The sequence below is a fragment of the Scophthalmus maximus genome, chromosome 14, assembly GCF_022379125.1.
Source record: "Scophthalmus maximus strain ysfricsl-2021 chromosome 14, ASM2237912v1, whole genome shotgun sequence".
NCBI classification, from domain to species: domain Eukaryota; kingdom Metazoa; phylum Chordata; class Actinopteri; order Pleuronectiformes; family Scophthalmidae; genus Scophthalmus; species Scophthalmus maximus.
This window is the reverse complement of record NC_061528.1, coordinates 7,175,902-7,191,885: the sequence shown is the minus strand read 5'-3', so window position 1 is coordinate 7,191,885 and position 15,984 is coordinate 7,175,902. Positions and strand designations below refer to the sequence as shown.

The following is a 15,984-nucleotide window of genomic DNA, read 5'->3' as shown; positions in this document are numbered from 1 at the left end:
CCGTCCTTCCTTCCGTCCTTCTTCCTTCCGTCCGTCCTTCTTCCTTCCTTCCGTCCTTCTTCCTTCCTTCCGACCTTCCTTCCTTCCTTCCGTCCGTCCTTCCTTCCTTCCTTCCTTCCGTCCTTCCTTCCTTCCAGGAACACCGTTTCTTCCTGCAGCACACAGATTTCTCTGGTCCTGTTCTTTTCTGCTACTACTATCCTCTTCTCACGTGTGGTGAACGCCGCAGTAACATGTTAGCATTGTCAGTGAGAGCACATCCACTTGCTGACGTTAGTATGTTGCTCTGACTTGTGTCTCAGTGCAGCTGCAGTCTCTCTCAGTCTTGTGACAACCATCACCTCTAGCCGCACCGTTTGAACGACAAGTCTCGCGCTCCCACTAACTCGCCGACTCTCGCCTGATTTGGGCAAATTCACTCAATCAAGTTGTGGCGTACAACGGCCCCCCGCCGTGTTCCTCTATCGCCGGCTCGCACGCACACAAACCCACCAGATGCTGTAAAGGATTTCTGCTCCCGTGTGGCAGGTGATGATTCTCAAAGCGGCGGCGGTGGGGTTAATGAGGGGTCAAAGAGTTCAGATAAGGAGCGGCACACGGCGCCTGCTGCAACCTGCAGCGCGCTGATAGCTGTTTGAACTGGCCCGACCTTTGAACCCCGGCGGGTCAAGTGATCAACAAACTGGGTCATTTAGATAGGATCCGATTTGGAGCGGGTGTAGGATGCGTATGTCGCGCCAATATATGTCCGAGCAGTGCAGATAAATAGTTCTTAACGATTATAACGCTACACATTTGTTTCCGGAGCCATTAGATTGTTGTCGGGCCGTCAGGCTGTTTAAGCTGCGGGATGAATTTGATTAATTTATTTGAATTGATAACACGCCGCCTATTAGGCATTCAGCTGACTGAATAATGTACTTATGTATGAACATGTATTGTGCACAGCATACAAACATTATACTATAATAACCCTAAATACGAAACCACAGGGTTTTTCTGTATTCAGCTCTGCTATAGGTCTTTATTTATTGACCTTTGCCATTTGATATCAACGTCCTCTCTTTGTCCATCTCCCTCTTTTTTCTGTCTGTCTCTTTCAGCGGAGTGTCCACCGGCGGACACGGATCACCGTGGGGGGACTGTGATTCGCAGATAGCGCGTCGCCTCCTCGGCGAGCGGGCCATCATTACGACGAGCGCTGGGAGACGGGTGCAAGTGGGCAAAGAGACCTTTTGGAAAATGTCAGCAAAAGTCAGAGCCCTAAATTTGTTCCATTCGCTCTTTCGCCTGCGATGCTTTTATTCGGTAAACCCCTTATTATTTTTATTACTATTACTATTATTATCCTTACTATTATTACTATTATCCAATGTTTTGTATCTTAGTACAGTGTCACATTTCAGAGCTTGTGGATTTTTCTTTCTTACCAAAAGATCGAATGCAACAAAAAACAAAAAACAACACCAGCTCTGTATTTCACCCAATCTCAACCACACAAAACAAAAAAAAACGAAACACATAAACAAACTGCAGTGTCTGCAGCAGCTCTCCTTTCCCCATTCTGCTTCGCTGGAGCCAGCTCCGCCGTCTTAATATCCTTATCCCCTCAGTTGGCATGTTTTCCCATGAACCCCGCTGCATTTTCAGATTTGTAAAATCCGTCAAATGCCTGTAATGAATATTTCTACAGCCTTGAGTGTGTTTAATGTGCTGTGTGACCGGCCCCAGTAGGAGACGGTTTCCACAGATCTGGCACTCGGACCAGAAGATAATTGGACAGAGGCCTCAGTCAGTGTGGAAACGAACGGTTGAGACCTCTGGTCTTTTATCGAGAGAGTAAGATATAAGAATAAACATTTATTATTCAGATGTGTTCTTAGTTTCCTATTAACATATTTCCTGTGCATGGGTTTACTTTGTTCTTCTTTTTTTTTTTGAAAATGAAACTATAATCTCAGCTTTCTTGGTGGTTTGAATGTCATCCTTCCCTCTACAGTCGTATTCTACAGTCTGTTTTGTTTGTCGTCTTGAAACAGCTTTTTCTGGAGAAAAAAAAAAAGAGAGAGACTACGTATTAAATAAACTCCTGCATCTTATCACCGCAAATGTCGTCCTTTACATTATTTTTTGAGAGGTGATTTAATACATCACGGTGCGAAGTTACAGAAAAGTTTGAACATTTATTAATTTCAGGGCCTAAATGTGCCCTCAATTATTTTACCGTCGCCCCTGAGTAATTGATTTTGGGAGGAGGAGGAGAGAGGGATGATTGGTGTTGATGTGTGAACACTGCAAAGCCAATAAATGTAAAATAAGCGAGCGACGGCATAATTGCTATGAGTGATGTAACCTTGGTTTGGTTTATTGATTTTTTTTTCTTTTCTTCTTCAGTCCGGCCAACATCAAAGTTGGACTCATAATAACTGTTTCACCACTTTCTCTGAGGATTTCTATTCTGTTCTCTCAGCCTCTCGCCCTCCTGTTCTATCAGGGGCTTGTTCAGGTGTGTGTGTGTGTGTGTGTGTGTGTGTGTGTGTGTGTGTGTGTGTGTGTGTGTGTGTGTGTGTGTGTGTGTGTGTGTGTGTGTGTGTGTGTGTGTGTGTGTGTGTGTGTGTGTGTGTGTGTGTGTGTGTGTGTGTGTGTGTGTGTCGAGTCAACGGCACAAAGACGAACACTTGCGAGACTTAGTGTGTGCGCTGAGGTGCATGAGTCGGCGAACAGACACAGACAGAAGAGTGTACAGAGACTAGATAATGAGCATCTCAGGTGACTACATGCAGTGATTACCAGGTTGCTGGTGTTATAGGAACTATATCACATAAACATACACTCCCACTCTGTGCACACTCATTCAGACACACACACACACACACACACACACACACACACACACTTGAGAGATCCTTGGTTATCACACCCTTCCAGATTGTTCTGAACTACTTATGGAAAACACACATCTCAAGATGTGGCCACACTTGCCAATACGGGGCCCAGTGTTAAGAACAGTTGTTGTCGTCGTCGTCGTCGTCGTGTGGTGTTTTTTTTTTTTAGCATCTCTAAATTCCGAGCGTTGCTAAGGTGCTTTGGGAGGGGATTAACAGAGGCTGGCGCCGATGAGCAAGCCTTGCAGATTTCCAACCGGCACGGGGAAGAAACAGACAAAGAAAGACGGAAAAGAAGGAGTGACAAAAACAAACAAGCAGAGGGTCCAGACAGTAACTGCTTGTGTCAACACGATGACTTGAGAGAGGTGAAGAGGTGGAAATGAGCGAGCGGCGAGCGACTGGAAAAGTGAGACCGAATGACAAGTAAAAGGAGGAGGCCTCGACTCTCACACGGTTCTCCCAGTGTCCTACTTCCTTTCCTCGGCTGTATATATTTTCAAGAAGAAATTTCCTTCTCTTTTCATGTGCTCTCTCTCTCTCTCTCTCTCTCTCTCTCTCTCTCTCTCTCTTTGTGTCTTTTCTCCTCTCTATTTCTTCTCTCTATCTCTTCATTCCCCCCAAGGGCAACAGTTTCAGATCCAGACACTTTTTGTCTCTCTTCTTCTCTCTGCCGCGGCTTCAAACGGGCGCCGGCAATCGGGTCATGCTGATGTGCCCGGAGCATCGGTGACTGCGGCGTCTCAGGTGAACATCTCCCAGCGTGTCCTTGATGACACTCTCTCCCTTTCTCCCATTCTCGCCGCTTTTAATTAGCCGTAGTGAGCAGTGGAGGCAGCGGCCGACCGCCGAGACACGTCGGCCAGTTGTCGACCTGTTCGTACGAAGGTGACGGCACTGCGACGCTTTTAGTTTTACTGCAGCTGAGAAAAACAAAACCAAAAAAAACCACCTTGATTTTCATGAACCAGAAAGTGTTTTGAGAGTGAAATCTGTATGAGGCAGAGGGCGCACCAAAGGGAGGGAGGTCCGCGTGCTTTTCTTTGAATCCTCTCCTGAGGCTCGGCTTCTCAGGTAGAGTGTAACTGGATGCGATCGGTTTGTGGAATACAAGGCACTTGACCAAGGGCCAGCTCTGCTCCGCCCTCGCCTCCCATCCCCTCCCTGCCCTCTCCTTCCCCTACCTGGGTCAGGTTACCCCTCAGCCCCCCCTCCTTCTCCTTCTCCGTCTCCTTTCCTTTCCTTGGGTGGTGGCAGGTAGTGTGTTTTGCAGCTGCATCAGTGTCCGCGCATGTTGAAAAGCACGTCTGTGCGTTTGTGCCGTGTGACCCGGACAGGTGTTTTCGACGCCGCATGGGCCCTCGGCAGCTGTAGCTCCTGTAACTGTGCCCGTCTCGGCAAAAAACACTGGCTAGTGTGACCGGTTTGGCCGAGGTGCCGCGGCGGCTGTCTTTCAACCACTGATCCCCTCAGAACTACTCATCTGATCAGGCTGGATCTACGCTTCACGGCTGCCGGGGTCACAACCCAACCCCGGGGTCAACCAGCTAATTACAGACCCCTGTGTCCTCTGTCTCTGTCACCAGCGGGGACACGGGGAAGGTGGAGCGCAGAGGGAAGAAGCCTGAGAAGTGGGGGGGGCGGGGAGAGAGCGAATATTGACTTAGACATCACAAGGTCAACAAGGACTATAACCGAGCTGTACACGACGAGTGTGAGGCTCTGGCTTTTTGTTTTTTTCCAGCATCTTGGTCACACCCTTCCCAGGCCTCAGGCAGAGATAGAGGCTTAGACCCATGGGATCAGAGCTGCGTCAGTGTACGAGGATTTATGTATCAGCCTCCCACCAACTTCCCATCCCCGGACTGTGCCAGTTTTCCTGTGCGCGCTTTTCTTGTCTCTCCGTCTCTTTCAGATTCCCTGTAGCAGCAGACCAACGTAGCGCCACTGTCGTGACCACACTCCCCTCAAACACGCCCAAACGCCACTCTTGAGAGGTTGGAGAGTCCACACGTCGCGTCTAATTCCCTCCAGCCTGACGCCTGGCTATGACTGTGGACCAAACTGGGATTTGAAAGATGTCGCACAACGCTCGCCATTCATCGAGGGATACACGTGCAATTGCGCGCGCACACACACACACACACACACACACACACAAAATGCCTCGCCGCCGTTATATTGTATTAGGCTGCAGGTTCATTAATCACAAATGCGAGGGCTCCTCAGCCAACGTTGGGAAATTAATCAAAAACGGGGACATTAATCACATGCATGAACAGCAGCAGTTACACCTGTGACAATGCCATCTTGATTTGAACATGTTACTCCAGACTGTGTTAATGATGCCACCCAGGGCCAGGCGAAAGCAGCCTCTCTGTGATCGCTGAAACAATAATGCACTAACTATGAAGCAATTTTCTTACATGTGGTCGGGGGGCATGCCCGTGCACATTGCTCAGGGGTCAGTGGGTGTCGCAGCAATTACCAGGTGCAGCCTTTTCCTCACAGCTTGACCACCGGGGTTTTCAGGCTTGACTGTTGAAATGTCTGTTGAAATTATATCCGTCATACTTCTTTTCCTTTTCTTTTCCTTTTTTCCTTCTTCTCCTTCTTCTTCACAGGCCGTTTCTCCACAGACAAATGCACAGGTCCGCCGAGAGCAGTAACTGGTTGTGGGCTCGTGTCTGGACAGTGTAGATTATCAGTTTGAAACAACAACAAAAAAAGGTTCAGAGTTGAACCCAAACAGATGTGGTGTCTAGAAAACGGAACCGCCACAAGCAAAACTCTGCATGTGTGGTTACACTGCCCTCTTTTGAAGGTACTGCATCCTAGTAATCTGCTGCATGACTGAAATCATTAAAAAAAAATTAATAAAGCAAGATGCAATGTTAACATTTAGAAATCTCACAGGACTGAAGGTCGTCTTGAATGAGGCCAAAACGAATGAACCTTTTACAATAAATGATAATATCATAGCAAATTGAAGTTGTATGGCAGCAATGGTGTTATATGTGCTCATGCAAACACTTATTTATGTGCATGGATTTCGTCTTTTTGTACCTGAATCGCAGACTCTCGCATTTGTTTTTAGTCCTCTCCACAAAAAGGGTTCAGAGAAAAAGAGGTTCTTGAACGCAGCTCCAACATGTTGTAGGTGAAAGACGTTGAGAGCTCAAGGGCATTTACTTGTTTTCTGTTTTTTGTCCTTGTTCACAGAATGAACATAATTTCAACAAATGCATCACGATGAATAACTAACTCAGGTTTTTATTAAATGAGTAGTTCAGTGCAGTAATATCCAGACTGGATTTGAAAAAACTTTTTTTTTTTCTGAAGAGGCAATGGATTTAAAAGAGATAATTTAAGACCTTTGGAGAACCTCTACAAACACTCAAATTATGTTAAACCAAGTTTTTAATATTTTTCTTTTTCATATTACTGTCTGAAAAAATGTATATAGATTGTCAGAGCGGAGAAAAATAAATATTTGAAGCTCTTGTCATTTTTCTTTTATTTAAATCAGATATCCACTGAAGTACAAATATGTCAGGCTCCATCTTCCTCGGTATGTGTAAATGGTATCAATGAATGTAATGCCATTGAAAAAATATTTGAATAAAAGCAGGTAGTAAGTACGTCCCAAGGAAGAAGAAAATGAGTTGACCCACTATGTTGGATTTATTCACAAAAGACCAACCCTTTCCAAATCTTTATGAGATCACAGTATGAAACGTAGGAAATAAATCAGAAGTGAAGTTTTGATCAGAGCGTCATCTGTGTCACGTTTTTTTTTAATAATCGTAGATTAAATAAGATTGAAAGAGATCAAATAAAGATAGACTTTGCAAGAAAAAAGAAAAATGATGTGGCAAGTTTTATTGTATCATGTGGATATCCCATAATAAACTCTTGTCTGAACCTATTAACACCGTCTCTGAGCTTTTGGAAAAGAAAAAAAAGCTCTGATCCATTTCCGTGTCTGACCCCTGCAGCTTGACAGGCAGCTCTGATCAACTCGTGTCACACACGGCAGCGGAACTAATAACCCGGACTGATCAGCTGATGAAGAGGGAGGGAGAGAAGCTTGAAAATCAAAACCAGGAAGACTTTATTGACAGGGCTGGTGACCCCCTGGTCATTTATTCATGGCATCACTAAAGAGGACTTTGGAGCAGAGTGCCCCTGCCAAGTGCCCAACAACCATGTTGTGCCTGTTTGCTGTTTCTTTTTGCTGTTGCTAAGCATTTGCAGACTCTACCCTCTCTTCATCTCTCTCCGTCTCCGCCGCATGCACATGCACTTGACACCTTCCTGAGTAGACTCACCTGTCCAGGTATTCCAGTAATCCAGGCCAAGCCTTGTCAGGTGGAAGAAAGTCTATCCCAGGGCGGAGACAGGGGGGGAGAGGAGGAGGAGGAGGAGGAGGAGAGGGGAGTCGCAGTAAGTCTAGCCGCTGGTGGAGTGGAGGAGGGAGGAAGAGGACCTGGGACAGGGGGCAGGTAGAGGGGATCATATTCAGGCTCCTGGGGACAGGAGGCTTGGCGTGGCAGCGCACTGCCCACCCAACATCAACACTCTCAGGTTCCCTGGCTGAGATGGGCCAGATAATCACCCTCTCTCTCTCCACAGGGACCATCTGGAGCTGGGGAGGGAGGTGGGGGCCATATTTGATTCCCATAAAACATAAATTCACTCGTCTGATGTCAAGATGGAAAAAAACAAAACGTGAAATCCTCTTCTGTTTTTTCCTCAAAGCTGGTTCACACAAACCGTGAGCACACAACATGTTTGCCCACGAGTCCAGAGCAAACATCACACACACACACACACACACACACACACACAGTGTTCACACTCACAGCAGTGTCCCCCCCTCATCTCCGAGTGTCTCCGGTTTGATTGACGCTCCTATCCCTGTAGAGATCAGAGGCCCGCCACTGTGATTATCATCTCACACTGGTAACCGAGACACCCCTAATCCCATAATAATCCTTCACAGTCAGTCAGCACACGAGTATCCTGACCTCCTGCAAAGAAAGCGCGAGCGCACGTAGACATTTAACACTCATGACCACGTTCCCATTTTTCAAAGAAAACAAAGACAAGAGTGCACAAGTCGTGTTTCCAGCTCCACCGCTTAGTTTCCATTAAATTTAGACGCAGAGCAGCGCCACATGAGGACTCCATCCTTTGTCCTTTTCACTCGTATTTCTCTGACACTGGCCTTCTGCCTTTCATTTACAAAGTCAAAATCTGATGTATCTGACTATTAGATAATGACACTGTCAAGAGTCAGACCTCCGGCCAATCCAGGATGGCTTCAGCTCCAACACCGCCCACATGCATCAGAACCACTGTTCGTAATACGTTTCAGGATTTTTAGATTGATTTATCAAAACATTAAAATCTCCACATCAATGCCATTTTGCCTTTTTGGGGGGTTTGGTCATTGGCTGCCGTTTGCCAGCAGTCACCTGCAAACGGCTTTTCCTCTTTTCTCTCTGCTATTCTGTTCTTCTTTTACTGACATGCGTTTAGCCTCTGACCTGTGTTTATTCTTCCCTTTGTATGTGCACAGGACACGTGTGTGGCTCCGTCAATGTGAGGTGACCACAGCCTCTCCTGAAGGTTCCCCTCCGTGAACCGTCCTGACTGCTGGGAGAGTACTGCAGACAGGACAAAGAAAGACTCTCTCTCTACTGTGTGTGTGTGTGTGTGTGTGTGTGTGTGTGTGTGTGTGTGTGTGTGTGTCCCTTCAAGGGCCACCGTGTGCGACTGCACTGCAAACTCACTCAGGTTGAACTTAATTTATTTCTGTTTTCTTTTCTAGTTCCTTGTGTCTATATTGTGTTTACTTATGTATTGCTTTTCTTTATTTCTTTTTACTGATGCTTCTAATTTCACTAATAAATGTTATTATTTACACCTATTGTGCTACATGTTCTTGAAGTATGTTTATGTTGTCAGTGATTGCAGTGACCCCAGCTCTTCTCCTCAGTTATTCGTAAGAGCCATCATCATTTCTCAACACAGTCAAGTATAACTTAAACATACTGTAACTGATAATAGCACCATACTCAGGAAAAGTCTGTTTAAAACTTTACTTTTATTTTTTGAAGGAAAATCTGACCAAAATGTAAAATATTTCCACATTATATTCCTGAAAAAATAATAGTTCATTCACAGATGGGCATTATGGTTTTTAATATCTTTTTTCTTCCCCATCAAGCCATCAGCCTAGTCGGCTTTAAGTGTTGATTCATCAGATGTATTCAATACACCGTGTAGAATTTATTAAGTTCATCTGATGGCAAAGTCGGTTCACATGCACAAAACAAACTTCCGCGAGCCTTTGTCTCTGTGACTCTGAGGGTGGAACCTGAATAATGAACAGATGTACAGGTTTGGAAAAAGAACAAATTTAAATGCTTTGATAAATTTAGCACTTATTTCTTTCAAATGCCAAAACTCCCATTTCACATTATTAACAACTGGTAACTTTCCTTTTCCTCCCTGTTACCTTCACATTGTCAACATCTGCTAGAGATAAGACTTTCTCCACTATTCAAATTCAATCCAGAGCTGCAGTTGCATTTAAGCCATTATGTGATGCAGAGACTTTGAGCGCAGTATTAAAACGGTATTTTCAGCGACTGCTTTTAATCTTGTTCCTTCCACGAAAGAATACACCAGGCCTTTAATGTGTTCTGCTGGTACCTTTTCATCACATTGCTCTAAAATACTAAAATACTGAGCTCTGTCTGGTGCGATGGCCTTTATTAGTAACTTACCGTTAATGCGTTTTATTTAGCAGGCAAGCTCACATTATGCTCAGAGCTGCACTCAGGTTGATAATTCCTCACTGGTAAATATTGTTTTCTTCCTCCCTCCTGAATCGTCTGAAACCGGTCACCTTTCATTCAATCTCCATTTTGCAGGTCACACTTAATCACAGGTGCAAAGAATAGAGTGTGCAATGAAATTATTTGATTAATTCCAACACCTGGCCAGAAATCCATCAAACACTGGCTCCTCCGCTCTGAACGGAGCGAACCCAGTGGTCCGCTCGAAGTCGCACACGCGCATTTTCTTTAACGTTGTTTTTAGAGAAAAAGCGTTCAGTTGCACTTTGTCTCGCTCTCCTCTTTCTTTTGGGTGTGCGAGGTGCACACACAAACATACACGGACTCACACTTTGCGGGGGGGAAAATGTGCCCGAGCTCTCTGAGAACCGCAGGGCATCACATTTTTATGACTGGTCTCAGTGGTGTAACCACAGCACACATCCGTCTGCCCTGCATTAGTGTGATAGATGTACTTTTCATGCTGCCATTAGCGCTGAAGCAGTATGCTGAGCTAGGCTTGTGTATGCTAATGTGCCCTCTCACACCTGCAGTTTCCAATTACCCCGGAGGAATGGCGCCAAGTCTCGGTTTGCAGCCACCACCAATAATATGAGTAATGGCGAAATTACACGAGTCCTTTTGTGGAAAATTGACACCAAAAAAAGAGAAAAAAGAAAGAAATCATTCAAGAGGGAGTTGGAGACGGCACGGAACAAGAGGCAAGGAAAAGGAATGAGAGGTGAGGGCAGGAACAGAAAGAGGGAGACGCAGGGGCTCCGCGGTTTCGCCTTGAAACTTTTGAATAGAGGTGTCGAACATTTACGGAGGTCAGAGCGCTGACCTCAGATCACAGAGATACACAGGAAACACGTTTGAAAACATCCATCTTTCTTTCCTCAATCGCCTCATAACTGATGTCTTTTTTTTTGTCTTGTACTGTTCTTTCTTGTACGCCGTCAGCTGCAGGCAGATCGAGCCAACTACATTTACACACACACACACACACACACACACGCGGCAAACTACGCTTATGAGATATTTGTTATGATCACGTGAAAAACAGAAGCAGGCAGATGTTACTTGATAGGTCTATTTTCTCTCTCTCTGTGTGTGTGTGTGTGTGTGTGTGTGTGTGTGTGTGTGTGTCAGTCAGACTGGGGTAGTATTTGGGGTCCTTGCGGCTGCTAGTCTCGATAACAGGGGCGGAAAAATCAATCACCTCCTTTGACAGCCATGCGAGTTGCCCTGCCCCTTAATTCCCCCTCTCCTCCCTCCTGCCCCCCCCCCCCCTTTTTTTTTGTCAACCTCTATGTGTCACTAATAGAAGATGATCTACACGGTGTGCATGCGGGAAAACCTATAAGTACAGGTTTGAACACATGTCATTGCCGACACAGGCTTGAACATTCACTCACACACACACACACACACACACACACTCAGGCAGGAGGCACCTGGTAAAGCCATGGCGGATTAGTGACTTGTGTGAGTTTGTTACAGTGAGGAACACATGTTCAGGTCACTGTCTATGTGACTGAACTATGTTATTGCTCCAAACACTGTTCTTCTTATTATACTCCCCTCTCCCCTATCTGTCTCCATGCACTCCCCCTTCTCTCCCTCACATCTGCACACGTGTGTGTGTGTGCGTGTGTGTGCACAAGCTGAATATGTTTAAGGGGTGAGGAGGGGGGCACCAAATCCGCAGAGAGGACTTGGCAGTTGCTCTTCTCCCTCCCGCTTCATTGCTTTGGTCCTTCCCAAATCCTATTTCACGGTGCCAAGCATCCGCTCCCTGGGATCTCCACAGCTCCCATCTCCAGACGCAGGTTTAAGCCCCTCTCTTGGCACCCGGACTGGGCACGGAGAGAGAAAGCATGTGACGCACATAAGCACCGCCAGAGACACAAACACACCTATTATCTTTGCTCGGAGAGGGACTGGCATCCTGCGGCGAGAGCAGTGCTTACTCACACAGTCTTAGTCCCACAAAGCTGTTTGCCACATCTACTAACCTCTGACGTAAGTCGAGAGGTCACGCATGAACCCCGTAAGCTGGTTCTCTCGGATGCACTTCCATTCACTCATTCACTCGTCGGCTAAAATTAACTCTCGCACACCAAAACACACTCAAAGACTCATTCAGTCTAAATAAGAAACAAATCAGCCCAGGGTGGCTGTAGATACTGTTTAAGTTTCACGAGTAAATAAACTGCAGACAAAAGACTTCAGGCCTAATTGTCACGTGATTAATTTGTACTCCCACAGAGCTGAGGGTGAACGCATGATTTAATGGTCCTCCAATTACGACTAATCAAAGCAATTAATTAGCTGGTAAATTACCTGAATCTACACCAACAGAGAAGGCTGACCCATGTGGCAGGCATGAGCGTTGTTGCAGCGGACACAACCGATGTGCTTTTGCCTAATGGCCACTAGATGGCACCAAATACCTGAGAGTAGGCAACTGCACGTTCAACCCACAGTCTCTTTCTGCTGCACATAACCACCCATCACTACCAGCTCCTGATTTTCTCAATTCATCAAATACAAATAATATCAGCCAAATAGTAAAAGACAGATACACAATGCACCAATAAAGCACAAGATTTAAAGATAATGATGATGATAACTTTAGTTATCTACAGAGTTTTAAAAAAAAGTGCTTCACATTGAGCAACACCACAAATCAATTAAGTGAATTTAACGAGGAATAATATATTATATAAAATGATCAAAATAAAAAAATAAGATAATTGAAATGAGGAAATGCTTTACAGTAGAGGTATGTTTTGAGAAAGATCACACTGACTCTCGAGGCCTAATTCTTTCTCAGCCAAAGTCATTCCAAAGCTTCAGGGCCCAAACTGCAAAGACTCTACTGTCCCCTCAAGCTTCCAACCTGGAGAAGTGAGAAGACCCCTGTCCGAGGATCTCAAGAAACGCAAAGGTTCTTCCGAGATTAGAAGATCTGAAATATAATCAGGACAAGGACACCTTAAAGGTGATCAACACTATCTTAAAAAAAATCCTAAAACAAACAGGAAGCCAGTGTCTTTGCCTCCTCTCCAGGCGGAGCCAGGTTTAGGTACAGATGTAATGTAATGTCAGATCCTCACAGTGACAGGTGACGACCTTCAGTGTGACTTTGACAAGGTGAAGTCCCTCACGAATGCTCCCCCTCGTCCCGAACCCTTGGAGACCGAGGTGCCTGTGGAGATCCCGACAAAGACAAAGGCTTCAACCTGCAGGAGAGTCCGACGCTTTGTGGGAAACGAAGGAAGTCAAAGGAGCCTGAGCCCAGCGGCTGAAACAGATTCGACTCTCCCTCCCTCACCCGCTGTGGACCACTGATCTTTTTCACAGCAGACATTTGACTTTGACTAATTTGTCGTAGCAGGAAACGCGCAGCCGCTCACCAGGTGTTCACCTGTGCCTTTCCTGCTACGGCCGACAAATACCTGCTGTGATAAAATATGTATGTAATTATAGGGTCACTTGTAATATTCATCTTCAACATGAGATGTGATGAAGAGCTCCAGTCTTGCCTCATGTCTAGGTAACCTCCCACTTCACATGACTACAGCAGGATAGGATTCTCAGTTTTCACTGACAAAAGTACAGAGTCAGCTGTTTGCATTGCAACAAGAGCTGTAATGATAATAACACACAGAAAATAGATTCTAAAAACCTGCTTATCACTGAAAAAACTGTGAGGTTTAAGCTAAATCTCAGCATGTATACATTGGTGGGCTGAACCCATTTCTTCTTCTTTTTGTTTTGTTTAATATTATCCAGTAATTTCTGAGTGAAGCCTTCAGGGCCGCGCCACCCGTTGTACACATGCTCGTCACTTGAGAATTAATCAGCCTGTGAGAACATCATGTTGCAAAATGTCTCACATGGCCAGATTGGACGGAGCTCTCCGACGTCAGACGGAAAAAAAACTTCATGAGATTGGACTTGTCCCACACGATACAGACATTATCAAACTTTAATCACACCTTGTTGTGCACATGTTTACACCCCACCTGAAACTTTCTGTTTCATTATATGTCCAGACAACTGAAATAATAATAGCAGCCCACATGCTGAAATGCAACATATTGTAAACCTAGGTGCTGATCCATAAGCTTACAGGAATGGTAGAAGGTATTTTCTTTGCCATCAGACATAATGACAAACATTTATAATGCTGTAGGAAAATCGTGGTGTTAGACACATCATCATTTGCAGTTATATTTGTAATTTGACACTTCCCTGTTTGCTAGAATAACTCCCTCATTATTATGATCTCTTACAATATCCAAGATGACTTTCCAGATTTTGGACAGCATGATTAAAGTCACCCAGTTCTCGCTCGCCCACACAGGAGACACACAAAAGTTACGAACAATGACCCAGTGCACATGGATCAGAATCAAGTCAGTCAATCATGTGATAAATACAGTAACAGCAGTGGAAACATCAACTTATGCTGCTGTTATATTTACAACTGCCCTACAGTCTCCTAAATATTTGTGTTTCTTTTGTTGCACAAACAGATAAAAAAAAAAGAGGATGAGACTTTATGTTCGAAACAAGACATGGACATAAAAACACTAAATGAATTTAACCTGTCACAGCCCATAAACAGAGAGCACGTTGTAATGTGTCCACTGAGGCGGACTCATCATTAGACACTGAGTGCCCCCGGGGTCTTGAGGGAGGTAAACAGAGGCATCAGGCATTAATAGGTCAGAGCTGAAAGGGCTGGAACCCCTATGCATTATTAATAGTGTCTGTGCTAATTGAAAGTCATAACTCCACAAATGAAATGTCTGGGGCAGACGTCACGCCCTGCCACCCTGCTGCCACAGGATCCCCCTAGATGGAAACCAGGCTAAATTTAGGATTTTCTCTTGGTGATAAACGCACTTGGATTTTGTCAGTGTTTCGTCAGTGACATTGTCTGACGACAGGCACAACTATGGCAAGTTTATCTGTTGTGCAGTAAACATGAGCCCTGTTACCTAACCTTGACACAAAATTCACACCCCATGTGTCAACTCATATTTTTTGTCTGTTTTTGTGTATTTTGTGTTTTTTCCGTGGAGTAAATTTATTGATGACAATATTGATTTTTTTTGGTAATATCATTTCAACAGGTTACCTGGTTACTTTACTTAAAATACTTCAAAGGAGATAGATTTTGGACATTACTGTGTCATTCTTGCTTCAAATACAAGAAGTGTATGTATCTTGTTTGGGAAAGGAACATTTTCTATGAAATATTTAAAGGCTGTATCTAACGGCTTTAATTATGTAACTATTTATAGATCTATTAAAAAGAATTAATAAGAACAACATTTGTAAAAAAAACAACAACCTTTATTTATTATCTATTCAAAAAAAATATTTTTAACTGTAACACATGTATTCTTGATACATTTTGATAAACATTCGTGGTTTATTAATATGTACAAATACATTATTAGCACATAGGAAGGATAATCACCAGGCTTTTTCTTAACCTCTCAACACAAAACTTATTTTGTCAATAAAAACGATTTATTGACCATTGATAAAGCCATGAATTATGAGGTTGTAAAGACTTAATGCCTCCACAGGGCATTAATGGAACATTACCACAGAGCAAAGTATTTAGAGCTTGTGAAAAGTGTCTGTCGAATTATACTCAGAGGTTAAATATACAGTTGTTAGAATAACAGTCATAAAATAGCACAGATGTGCCCACTGTGTTACTGAGACGATTATTTATTTCAATAATTACCGAAACTCAAACTAATACTTCTTATTCTTACTGGTGGGTAGTTTCATATATTACAAAATATCATATTTTACTCTCTTCAGTTTATATGCAAAAAAAAGGTAAAGTAGTTCACTCTGATGTTAGTGGCGAAGTACATGAAAGTACCTCGAAACTGCTGCCTGCTTTTGTACATTACTTATATTGATCTCAGTGACTTTACACTACTGTTTTTTTGTAATCTGTTCCTGCAACACTGATTCGATATTAAAAACTCCTCGTTACAAAGCACTTAACCACAGTGAGATGATCTTGTGAGCTTCTGCTGTGTAATAAGTTGTGATATCAGTTTTTAAACACGAGTATTATATGACTTTAGACTCGTGTACATGTGCTCACATCTTTCAGTGGACAACACACATCTCCATATTCCAGGAGGCGCGAGAAAATCCCGGCGCGCATGCGCAGCGTAGTCACCTGACGGCGGCGCGCTGCCTGT

General features: G+C 44.3%; 1 protein-coding gene across 26 annotated transcripts in view; it reads left to right on the top strand.

Annotated features, from left to right (window-relative positions):
• sox1a (SRY-box transcription factor 1a) overlaps positions 1–8,804 on the top strand; it is a 79,731-nt gene extending 70,927 nt beyond the window's left edge. For 24 of the 26 annotated variants that reach the window (XR_004784400.1, XR_007032144.1, XR_007032141.1 and 21 more), the window contains one exon: positions 1,104–2,109. The gene's annotated coding sequence lies outside the window, so the exon portion shown is untranslated. Of the gene's footprint in view, positions 1–1,103; positions 2,110–8,469 lie in introns of those variants that run through there. The other 2 variants (XR_004784399.2, XR_007032147.1) reach the window with 1 other exon arrangement.
• The last annotated feature ends 7,180 nt before the right edge of the window (positions 8,805–15,984 follow it).